The following is a 10,903-nucleotide window of genomic DNA, read 5'->3' on the forward strand; positions in this document are numbered from 1 at the left end:
CAGTTATAGGAAACCTGCCCTGTAATTGACAAATCGTTTAAGGTTCTGTGTGGACTACTCTATGAGTTAAAAACTCCAACGACTCAGTCATAGCTCCCACCCCCAGTGCTCTTTTGTGACTTTTTCCTCTGGGACCTTCTACCAGGTTCTCTCAGTGCATAGCAGAAAAATCTCCTCTGGCTTCCAGCAGAAAGGGTGGGAAGTAACCATTTAAAAAAAATATACCAGAGCATTTCATTCTTTTTTTTTTTTTTTCTTTGAGACAGAGTCTTGCTCTGTTGCCTAGGCTGGAGTGTGGTGGCATGATCTCGGCTCACTGCAATCTCCACCTCTCAAGTTCAAGTGATTCTCCTCCCTTAGCCTCCCGAGTAGCTGGGACTACAGGCGTGCACCACCACACCCAGCTAATTTTTGTATTTTTAGTAGAGACGGGGTTTCACCATGTTGGTCAGGCTGGTCTCGAGCTCCTGACCCCATGATCCTCCTGACTCAGCCTCCCAAAGTGCTGGGATTACAGGTGTGAGCCACCGCAACTGGTATTCTGTTCTTTCTTAAAAGGCCTGTCCTCAAGATAAACTAGTTTACCAGAGCCTAACCTATTGGTGTTTTATCAAGGTCTAACTAACCTAGAGGAAGGGATACCCAATTTCAGCCCCCCATCCCACCTAAGGTGAGGAAAAACTGACAGGCACTTCAAAATTTACAGCTTAGGCACACAGGGTCACTACAAGACAGACTTAATCATAGGACTATTACCCATCAAGCACATACAAACACATTAGTAATAAAGAACTATTTACCAGAGTTCCTTTTCACCCAGCCCATCATGTCCAACTTTCAATAAAAAATTACAACGCACACTAAAAGGCAAAAAACACTGTTTGAAGAGACAGAGCAAGCATAGAACCAGACTCAGACTTGCAAAGGATGTTGGAATGATCAAACTGGGAATTTACAACAACTATGATTAATATGCTAAGGGCTCTAATGAAAAAAGTGGACAAACTGCAACAACAGATAGATAATGTAAGCAGAGATATATAAATTCTGAGAAAGAATGAAAAAGAAATGCTAGAGATCTACTATGGTTTGGGTATTTGTGTCCTCCAAATCTCAAGTTGAAATGTGACCCCAAGTTGTTGGAGGTGGGGCCTGGTGGGAGGTATATGGATCATGGGGGTGAATGCCTCATGAATGGCTTAGCACCATCCCCTTGGTGATGACTCAGTTCACGAGAGATCTCATTGTTTAAACGTGTGTCCCTCCTTGTTCTCTTGCTCCTGCTCTCACCATATGACATTTCTGCTCCAACTTCATCTTCGGCCATGTGTAAAAGTTTCCTGAGGCCCCTACCAGAAACCAAGCAGAGGCCAGCATCACACTTCCTGTAAAGGCTACAGAACTATAAGCCAATTCAATCTCTTTTCCTTATAAATTACTCAGTCTGAGGTATTCTTTATAGTAATGCAAAAACAGCCTAACACACAATCAAAACTGCTGTAAACAGAAATGAAGAATGCCTTTGATGAGCTCAAGGTGATAGTGACAGCAGGCAGCCAAATTCCAAGGCAGTTGGGGGTGGATCTCTGTTGAAACCCCACCCCCAAGCTGAAGACAGTTCAAAGCCTTAAAGTCACGCTACAGGCTAAATCCTCGGAATGGATTGAGAAATCATCTTCCTGTTTGGCATGCTTTCCTCTGATTGGGCCCCACCCTTCACCTATTTTACATACATCTATCCTTTTCTAATTGGTTTTCTACACTGTCATGCCCACCTTTGAGTGGAGGCTTTGCTTTAAACTTTCTTGCATACACACAAACCAATCCGCATCCACTCCCCATCCTGTGCCTATAAAAACCCCAGACTCAGTCAGAAGAGGAGGAGATGGCCTGACTTTGGGGAAGAGATGACCTAACTCCAGGGAAGACGACCTGCCCTTCCCATCTCCTCTCCAGTTCCCCTCTCTATTGAGAGCAGTTTTCCTCACTCAATAAAATTCTCTGCCTTCACCGTCCTTCATCTTCATGATCTCATTCTTCTTGGAATCTGGAAAAATGCTCAGGACCCATGGAATGCAGGTCCCCAGAAAGGCTGTCACATCAGCCCTTTGCACTTGTCAGTGGAGGGCAGCCGCCCCACACGACAAGGCAAGGGGCCAACTGAGCTGCTAACACACCACTGTCCGCGGACAGCAGAACTAAAGGAGCACTGTAACACTTCCTTGGGACTTCAGGGTTGTGGGCACCCTCACCTGGGTGCCACCATGTTCCCCTTGAGGCAACACACCTGGTCTGGCTGCAGGCCCTGCGTGGAGCTTGCTCATGTGTCAGTGCCTGGAGCAGCCAGTCAGAGCCTGCACTCACTCCCTTATGTTCTCCCTCCCACAAGTGGTTGAGCTTGGCGGGCCGAGTAGATGGGCATCCCTTCCATGAGTCCAGTTACTATTGACTCGGTGTGGTGGCTCACACCTGTAATCCCAGCACTTTGGGAGGCTGAGGTGGGCAGATCACTTGAGATGAGGAGTTCGAGACTAGTCTGGCCAACATGGTGAAACCCCATCTCTACTAAAAATAAATTAACCAGGCATGGTGGTGCATGCCTGTAATCCCAGCTACTTGGTCCCAGCTACTGAAGCAAGAGAATTGCTTAAACCTGGGAGGTGGAGGTGGCAGTGAGCTGAGTAATCGCTCTAGCCTGGGTGACAGATTGAGATTCTGTCTTTAAAAAAAAAAAAAAAAAAAAAAAAAAAAAAGCCAGGCCCAGTGGCTCACATCTGTGATTCCAGCACTTCAGGAGGCCAAGATGGCTGGATCACTTGAGGTCAGGAGTTCGAGACCAGCCTGGGCAACATAGTGAAACCCCATCTCTACTAAAATACAAAAATTAGTCAGGTGTGGTGGTACATACTTGTAATTCTAGCTACCTGGGGGGCTGAGGCAGGAAAATCACTTGAACCCGGGAGGCAGAGGTTGCAGTGAGCCAAGGTCATGCCACCGCACACCAGCCTGGGCAACAGAGTGAGACTCCATTTCAAAAAAAAAAAAAAGAAAAGGCTACTATTGAAAAGACAAAAGATAGTTTGGTGAGGATGTGGAGAAAAGAAAATTCCTTGTACACTTTTGGTGAGAATGTAAATTAGTACAGTCATTATGGCAAACAGTATAGAGGTTCCTCAAAAAATTTAAAAATAGAACTACCATGTTGTCTTAGTCCATTTGTGTTGCTACAAAGGAATACTTGAGGTTGGGTCAATTACTATTTTATTTTTTGTAGAGACAGCAGTCTTGCTATGTTGTGCAAGCTGGTCTTTATCTCCTGGCCTTTAGCAATCCTCTTGCCTCAGCCTCCCAGAGTACTATTACAGGTGTGAGCCACTGTACTCGGCCGAGGCTGGATAATTTACATAGGAAATAAGTTTATTTGGCTCAGAGTTCTGTAGGCTGTACAAACACAGTACTGGCATCTACATCAAACTGCTTCCACTTATGGTGGAAAGCAAATGGGAGCAGGCATGTGCAGAGATCACATGGTGAGAGAGAAAGCAAGAGAGAGGAGACAGGCATTAGGCTCTTTTTAACAATCAGTTCTCATGGTAACTAATAGAGTGAGAACTCACACATTACCTTGAGAATAGCACCAAGTCATTCCTTAGGGATCCAATGACTCAAACACCTCCCACCAGGTCCCACCTCCAACACTGGGGATCAAATTTCAACATGAGACTTGGCAGGGTCAAACAAACCATATCTAAAACATGGCACATATGATCCAGCAATTTCACTTGAGTATATACACTTGGATATATTTCCAAAGGAAATGAAATCAGTATGTCCAAGAGATATCTGCACTCCCATATTTGTTGAAGCATCATTCATAATAGCCAAGACACAGAATCAACCTAAGTGTCCATCAATGCATGAATGGATAAAGATAATGTTACACACACACACACACACACACACACACACAGAGTGGAATACTACTCAGCCTTAAAAAAAGAAGGAAATCCTGTCATTTGTGACAACATGGATGAATCTGGAGGATGTTATACTGAGATAAGCCAGGCAAAGAAAGAAAAATTCTGCATGCTCTCACTTATACAAGGACTCTAGAAAGGTTGAACCCATAGAAGCAGAGAGTAGAATACCAGGGACTGAACAAGGTGGGGGCAAAAGGGAGATGTTGGTCTAAAAGTATGAAGTTTCAGTTAGATAGGAGGAGTAAATTTTGGAGATCTGTTGTACAGCATGGTGGCCATAGTTAATCATGTATAACTGAAAATAGTCGAGAGATTTTAAATGTTCTCACAAAAAATGCTAAGTATGTAAGGTGATAAATATGTTAAGTAGCTTGATTCACTTAAAAAAAGGCAATATAGTGAGGCTTCATCTCTACAAAAAAGCTTAAAAAAACTAGCCAAGTGTGGTGCCATGTGCTTGTAGTCCCAGTTACTCGGCAGGCTGAAGTGGAAGGATTACGTGAGCCCAGGAGGTGGAAGCTGCAGTGAGCTGAGATTGTACCACTTGCACTCCAGCCTGGGTGACAGAGGGAGACGCTGTCTCAGAAAAAAAAAAAAGTTTCAAAATGTATACATATATCAGAACATCAGATTGCACACCATAAATATATACAATTTTTCTCAATTAAAAAATTAAGATACACATATAACAAAGATACAACGATGAAAGCAAAAAAAAGAAAAGAAAATTCCAAAACTAAAGAGTAAAGAGAAAAAAAGGCTGAAAAAAAAGGACCAGAATATCCAAGAACTATGGGACAGCTACAAAAGGTGTAACCATCACATAATGGGAACACCAAAAAGAGGAGAGAGAAAGAAACAGAAGCAATATTTGAAGCAATGACTGGAACTTCCCCAAATTCAAGCTATACACCAAACCACAGATCCAGGAAGCCCAGATAGGATAAATGTAAAAAACCACTCCTCACAAAACAAACAAAACAACCCAAAGCCCCCTCAAAACCTGCACCTAGGCACATCATATTCAAACTTCAGAAAATCAAAGATAATGAAAAAAATCTGGAAAGAAGCCAAAGGGGAAAATACCTTACCTATGTAGGAGCAAATATAAAAATAAAATCCAACTTCTTAGAAACCATGCCAACAAGAGGAGAGTGGATTTAAATATTTAGTGATGAGAGAACACACACACACACACACACACACACACATGCACGGAATCTTATATCCTTCAAAAGTGAAGGGGAAAAAAAGACTTTCTCAGACATACAAAAATTGAGGGAATTTATGATCACTAGGCCTGCCTTGCAAGAAATATTAAAGGAAATTCTTAGGCTAGAAACTCACATCTACATAAAAAGAAGAGCATCAAAGAAGGAATAAGATAAGTGAATTTTTCTTATTTTTAATTGATCTAGCAGATAACGGTTTGTTCAAAATAATAATAGCAACAATTTGAGGATTATAGTTAACATATGAGTAAAATGACACCAATGATACAAGGGACAGAGGGAAAAATTGGAAACATTTTGTTATTACTACAACACCTGTGAATTGTATAGTATTAATTGAAAGTGGACTTGAAGTATAGAAACAGAGAATAGAAAGCTGGTCACCGGGGCTAAGAATGGGGGAAATGGAAAGATGTTGGTCAAACAGTACAAATTTCCAGTTGATGAATAAGTTCTGGGACCTAATGTACAGCATGGTGACTATAGGTTATAATGTACTATGTACATGAAATTTGCTGAGAGAGTAGTTCTTAAGCATTCTCATCACACACAAACACACACACACACACAAGTAACCATGTGACATAATGGATATGTTAGCTGGACGGTGGCAGTCATTTCACAATACATACCTATATCAAAACATCACACAGTACACCTTGAATATATCAACAATTTTTTTGTCAATTATACTCAATAAAGCAGAAGAACCAGAAAAGAAAGAAAGTAGACTTGAATATGTTGTAAATGTATGTTACTAACTCTAGGGCAGTCACTTTTAAAAAGAAAAAAAAAATGGAATCATATAAAGTGTTCAATTAAAATCACAAATGGCAAAAAAATTGTGGAAGACAAAAACAAAAACAAGGCCAGGTGTGATGGTTTACACCTGTAATCCCAGCAATTTGGCAGGCCGAAACAGGAGGACCCCTTGAGCCCAGAAGTTCAAGGCTACAGTGAGCCATGAGTGTGCCATTGCACTCCAGCCTGGGTGATAGAGCAAGAACCTGTCTCAGAAAAAAAAAAAAAAAAAAAAAAAAAATTCCAAGAGAAATAAATAGAAAACAATAATAAATATAGTAGATGTTAATCCAACCTTGTTAGTAATCATTTTAAATTTTAATGGCTTAAATATACCAGTTAAAAGAGATTTTAAGTCAGAGGGGATCAAAAAATAAGACCCAACTATATGCTGTCTACGAGACATAAACCAGTTGGCCATTTGTATGTCTTTAAATATAAAGACAACTATAAATTAAAAGGATTGAGAAAATATACCATGCTAACACTAATCAAAAGAAAGCTGGAATAGCTATATTAATTTCAGACAGAACAGACAGCAAGCACGTAAAATTACTAGGGATAAAGAGGATCTTCACAGAATGATAAAAGGGGTCAATTCTCCAAGAATACACAACGAATCCTTAAAGTGTATGTGGCTAATAACAGAGCATCAAAATATGTGAGGCAAAAGCTAATATAACATCAATAAGAAATAGATGAATCCACTATTACAGTTAGAGACTTCAATATCCCTGTCAGAAATAGACAGAGCCCGGGCACGGTGGCTCACGCCTGTATTCCCAGCACTTTGGGAAGCCAAGGTGGACAGATTACCCAAGGTCAGGAGTTCGAGACCAGCCTGGCCAACATGGTGAAACCCATCTCCACTAAAAATACAAAAATTACCCAGGCATGGTGGCAGGCACCTGCAATCCCAGCTACTGGGGAGGCTGAGGTAGGAGAATTGCTTGAACCAGGGAGGTGGAGCTTGCAGTGCACCAAGATCACACCATTGCATTCCAGCCTGGGTGAGAGAGCAAGACTCCATCTTAAAAAAAAAAAAGAAAAGGCCGGGCGCGGTGGCTTAAGCCTGTAATCCCAGCACTTTGGGAGGCCGAGACGGGCGGATCACGAGGTCAGGAGATCGAGACCATCCTGGCTAACACGGTGAAACCCCGTCTCTACTAAAAAATACAAAAAAACTAGCCGGGCGAGGTGGCGGGCGCCTGTAGTCCCAGCTACTCGGGAGGCTGAGGCAGGAGAATGGCGTGAACCCAGGAGGCGGAGCTTGCAGTGAGCTGAGATCCGGCCACTGCACTCCAGCCTGGGTGACAGAGCAAGACTCCGTCTCAAAAAGAAAAAAAAAAAAAAAAAGAAAAAAGAAAAAAAGAAATAGACCCAGCAGGCAGAAAATCAGCATGACACAGCTGAACTCCACAATACCATCAATCAACTGGATATAATTGACATCTATAGACTACTTCATCCAATTACAGAATACACATTCTTCTTAAGCTTATATGGAGCATACATCAAACAGACCACATTCTAGGCCACAAAATACACCTTAACAAGTTTAAAAGAATAGAAATTATATATCATGCATGCACTCAGACCACAGTGGAGTTAAACTAGAAATAAAAAACAAAAATAGAACTACAAAATCCCCAAATACTTGAAGATTAAACAAGACACTTCTAAATAACACATGGGTAAAAGAAGACATTTCAAGAGATATGAAAAAAATATTCTGAACTAAATGAGTATGCAACTTACCAAAACTTGCGGGAACACCAAAAGCAGTGAGATTAGAGGGAAATTTATAGTATTGCATGGATATATTAGAAAACAAAATCTAGGCCAGGAGCAGTGGCTCACACTTGTAATCCCAGCACTCTGGGGGGCCACGGCAGGCAGATTGCTTGAGTCCAGTTCAAGATCAGCTTGGGCAACATGGGGGAGACCCTGTCTCCATTAAAAATACAAAAAATTAGCTAGGTGTGGTAGTGCATGCCTGTAGTTCCAGCTACTTGGGAGGCTGAGGAGGGAGAATCACCTGAGCTCGAAAGGTCAAGGCTGCAGTGAGCTGAGATCATGCCACTGCACTCCAGCCTGGGGGCAACTGGTGTGAGACCCTGTCTCAAAAAAAAAAAAAAAAAAAAAGAAGAAGAAAAAATCTAAAATAACTAATAGTCTAAGTTTCTACTTAGAAAACTAGAAAAAAATAGAGCAAATTAAACACAAAGCAAGCAGAAGGAAATAAATAAAAATCAGAACAGAAATCAATGAAAGTAAAAACAAGAAATCAATAATCAGTTTTCAGCTGATTCTTTGAAAAGATTAGCAAAATTTATAAGCCTCTATTTAGGCTAAGAAAAAGAGAGACACAAAAATTAAAAAAAGGAAGTAAGAGAGACAACATAAATTACCAGATATATAAAAAGGGCTATCACTACAGTCCCCATGAGCATAGTAAAGGAATACTATGAACAAGTCTATGCCCACAAATTTGATAACCTAGATAAAATGGACCAATTTTTGAAAATCGCAATCCACCAAAACTCACAAAAGAAGTAAGGCCACTTGAATAGGCTTCTATCTACTAAGGAAATTGAATCAATAATTAGCAACCTTCCAAAACAGAAACCACCAGGCTCAGGTGGGTTCATTGGTGAATTCTACCAAACATTTAAGGAAGAAACAGGCCTGGCATGGTGGCTCAAACCCATAATCCCAGCCCTTTGGAAGGTGGGAGGATTGCTTGAGGCCAGAAGTTTGAGACCAACCTGAGCAACATAACAAGACACTATCTCTACAAAAAATTTAAAAATTAGCTGGGTGTGGTGGTGCACAACTATAGTCCCAGCTATTTGGGAGGCTGAGGTGGGAGGATTGCTTCAGCCTAGGAGTTTGAGGCTGCAGTGAGCTATGATCATGCCACTGTACTCCAGCCTGGGTGATAGAGCAAAATCTCATCTCAAAAAAAGAGGGATGGGGGAGGGAGAATATATTGTCTATAGAGAAGAGTCAATTAGATATATCAACAATTTCCAATATGCAAACTATAAAGTGTAATTTGAAGAAAACTGTACACAATTTTATTTTAAAAAATTAAATGACTATACTAAAAAAATAAAATTTTCAGGAAAATGCAATAAGGTGTTACAAACAGACATGGCTAAGGCACTGATTGAAGTATATAAATAACAATAATTATTATTTTTTGAGACGGTTTCTTGCTCTGTTGCCTGGGCTGGAATGCAGTGGCGCGATCTTGGCTCACTGCAACCTCCACTTCCCAGGTTCAAGCAATTATCCTGCCTCAGCCTCCCGAGTAGCTGCGATTACAGGCACCCACCACCATGCCCGGCTAATTTGTTCTATTTTTAGTAGAGTTGGGGTTTCACTGTATGGGCCAGACTGGGCTCGAACTCCTGACCTCAGGTGATCCACCCACCTCGGCTTCCCAAAGTGCTGGGATTACCCCACCCTGGCTTCCCAAAGTGCTGGGATTACAGGTGTGAGCCACCATGCCCGGCCTATTGTTTTTAATGTTCAAATAATCCATATCAAGCTTTTAAAATTATGTAAACATTCTGGATAATTGTTATTTATCTTTAAAAATTTTTATTAGTGAAGTTTCTTAATTTTAAAAAGCCCACTGATAAATTAAACTTGTTATTCAATAAATGATTTTTGTTTTTGAGAAAGGGTTTCACCCTGTCACCCAGGCTGGAGTGGCACAATCACAGCTCACTGCAGCCTTGACCTCCCAGGCTCAAGTGATCCTCCCACCTTAGCCTCCTGAGTAGCTGAGACTACAGGTGCATACCACCATGCCCAGCTAATTTTTCTATTTTTTGTAGAGGCAAGGTTTAGCCATATTGCCCAAGCTGGTCTTGAACTCCTAAGCTCAGGGAATCCACTTGCCATGGCCTTCCAAAGTGCTGAGATTACAGGAGTGAGCCACCAATCCCAGCCAATGAATTAATTTTTTAAAAAGTGTCATTGAAAAGTTTTTTTTTTTCTGTCTCTCTACTCTGCCAACCAGAATCACCATTATCCTAAGGTTTTTGTGTTTTTGTTTGTCCCATAGTTGTTGGATAGTTGCTGGTAGCAACCAAATTACCTGTTTTCCTTCTTCAACTCTGGTGGGAGAGAGGCTGACTTATAGTTCTCATCTAGATGTGGGAAAGAACGTTTCCAGATGTCTCTAGAAAACCTTTCTTCATGCTTTTAGTCTACATATGAATTACATAACCATATGTAGTTATGAACCACATCATTAAACCCATCACTGGCAAGGGTGATGTAATTTCAGTCTAACCCTGGGGCTCTGAGAATTTTACCTGTGTGGGAGATGATAAGGATGGGAATCTAACCAAGTCAGAATTCTATTAAAGAAGAAATGATGGGGCCGGGCGCGGTGGCTCAAGCCTGTAATCCCAGTACTTTGGGAGGCCGAGGCGGGTGGATCACGAGGTCAGAGATCGAGACTATCCTGGCTAACATGGTGAAACCCCGTCTCTACTAAAAATACAAAAAACTAGCCGGGCGTGGTGGCGGGCGCCTGTAGTTTCAGCTACTTGGGAGGCTGAGGCGGGAGAATGGCGTGAACCCGGGAGGCGGAGCTTGCAGTGAGCCGAGATCACGCCACTGCACTCCAGCCTGGGAGACACAGCGAGACTCCGTCTCAAAAAAAAAAAAAAAAAAAAAAAAAAAAAAAAAAAAAAAAAAAAAAAAAAAAAAAAAAAAAAAAAAAAAAAAAAAAAAAAAAAAGAAGAAATGATGGATGGGTGCTAACACTAGCATCTACCAAACATACTGTTTTGCATTTCTTGTGATCACATTTCATTCTTATGAAAGCAAAATTTTATTATTGATTTATGGATTAAAGCAATAAATAAA

The sequence above is a fragment of the Papio anubis genome, chromosome 14 (genome assembly GCF_008728515.1).
Source record: "Papio anubis isolate 15944 chromosome 14, Panubis1.0, whole genome shotgun sequence".
Lineage (NCBI taxonomy): Eukaryota > Metazoa > Chordata > Mammalia > Primates > Cercopithecidae > Papio > Papio anubis.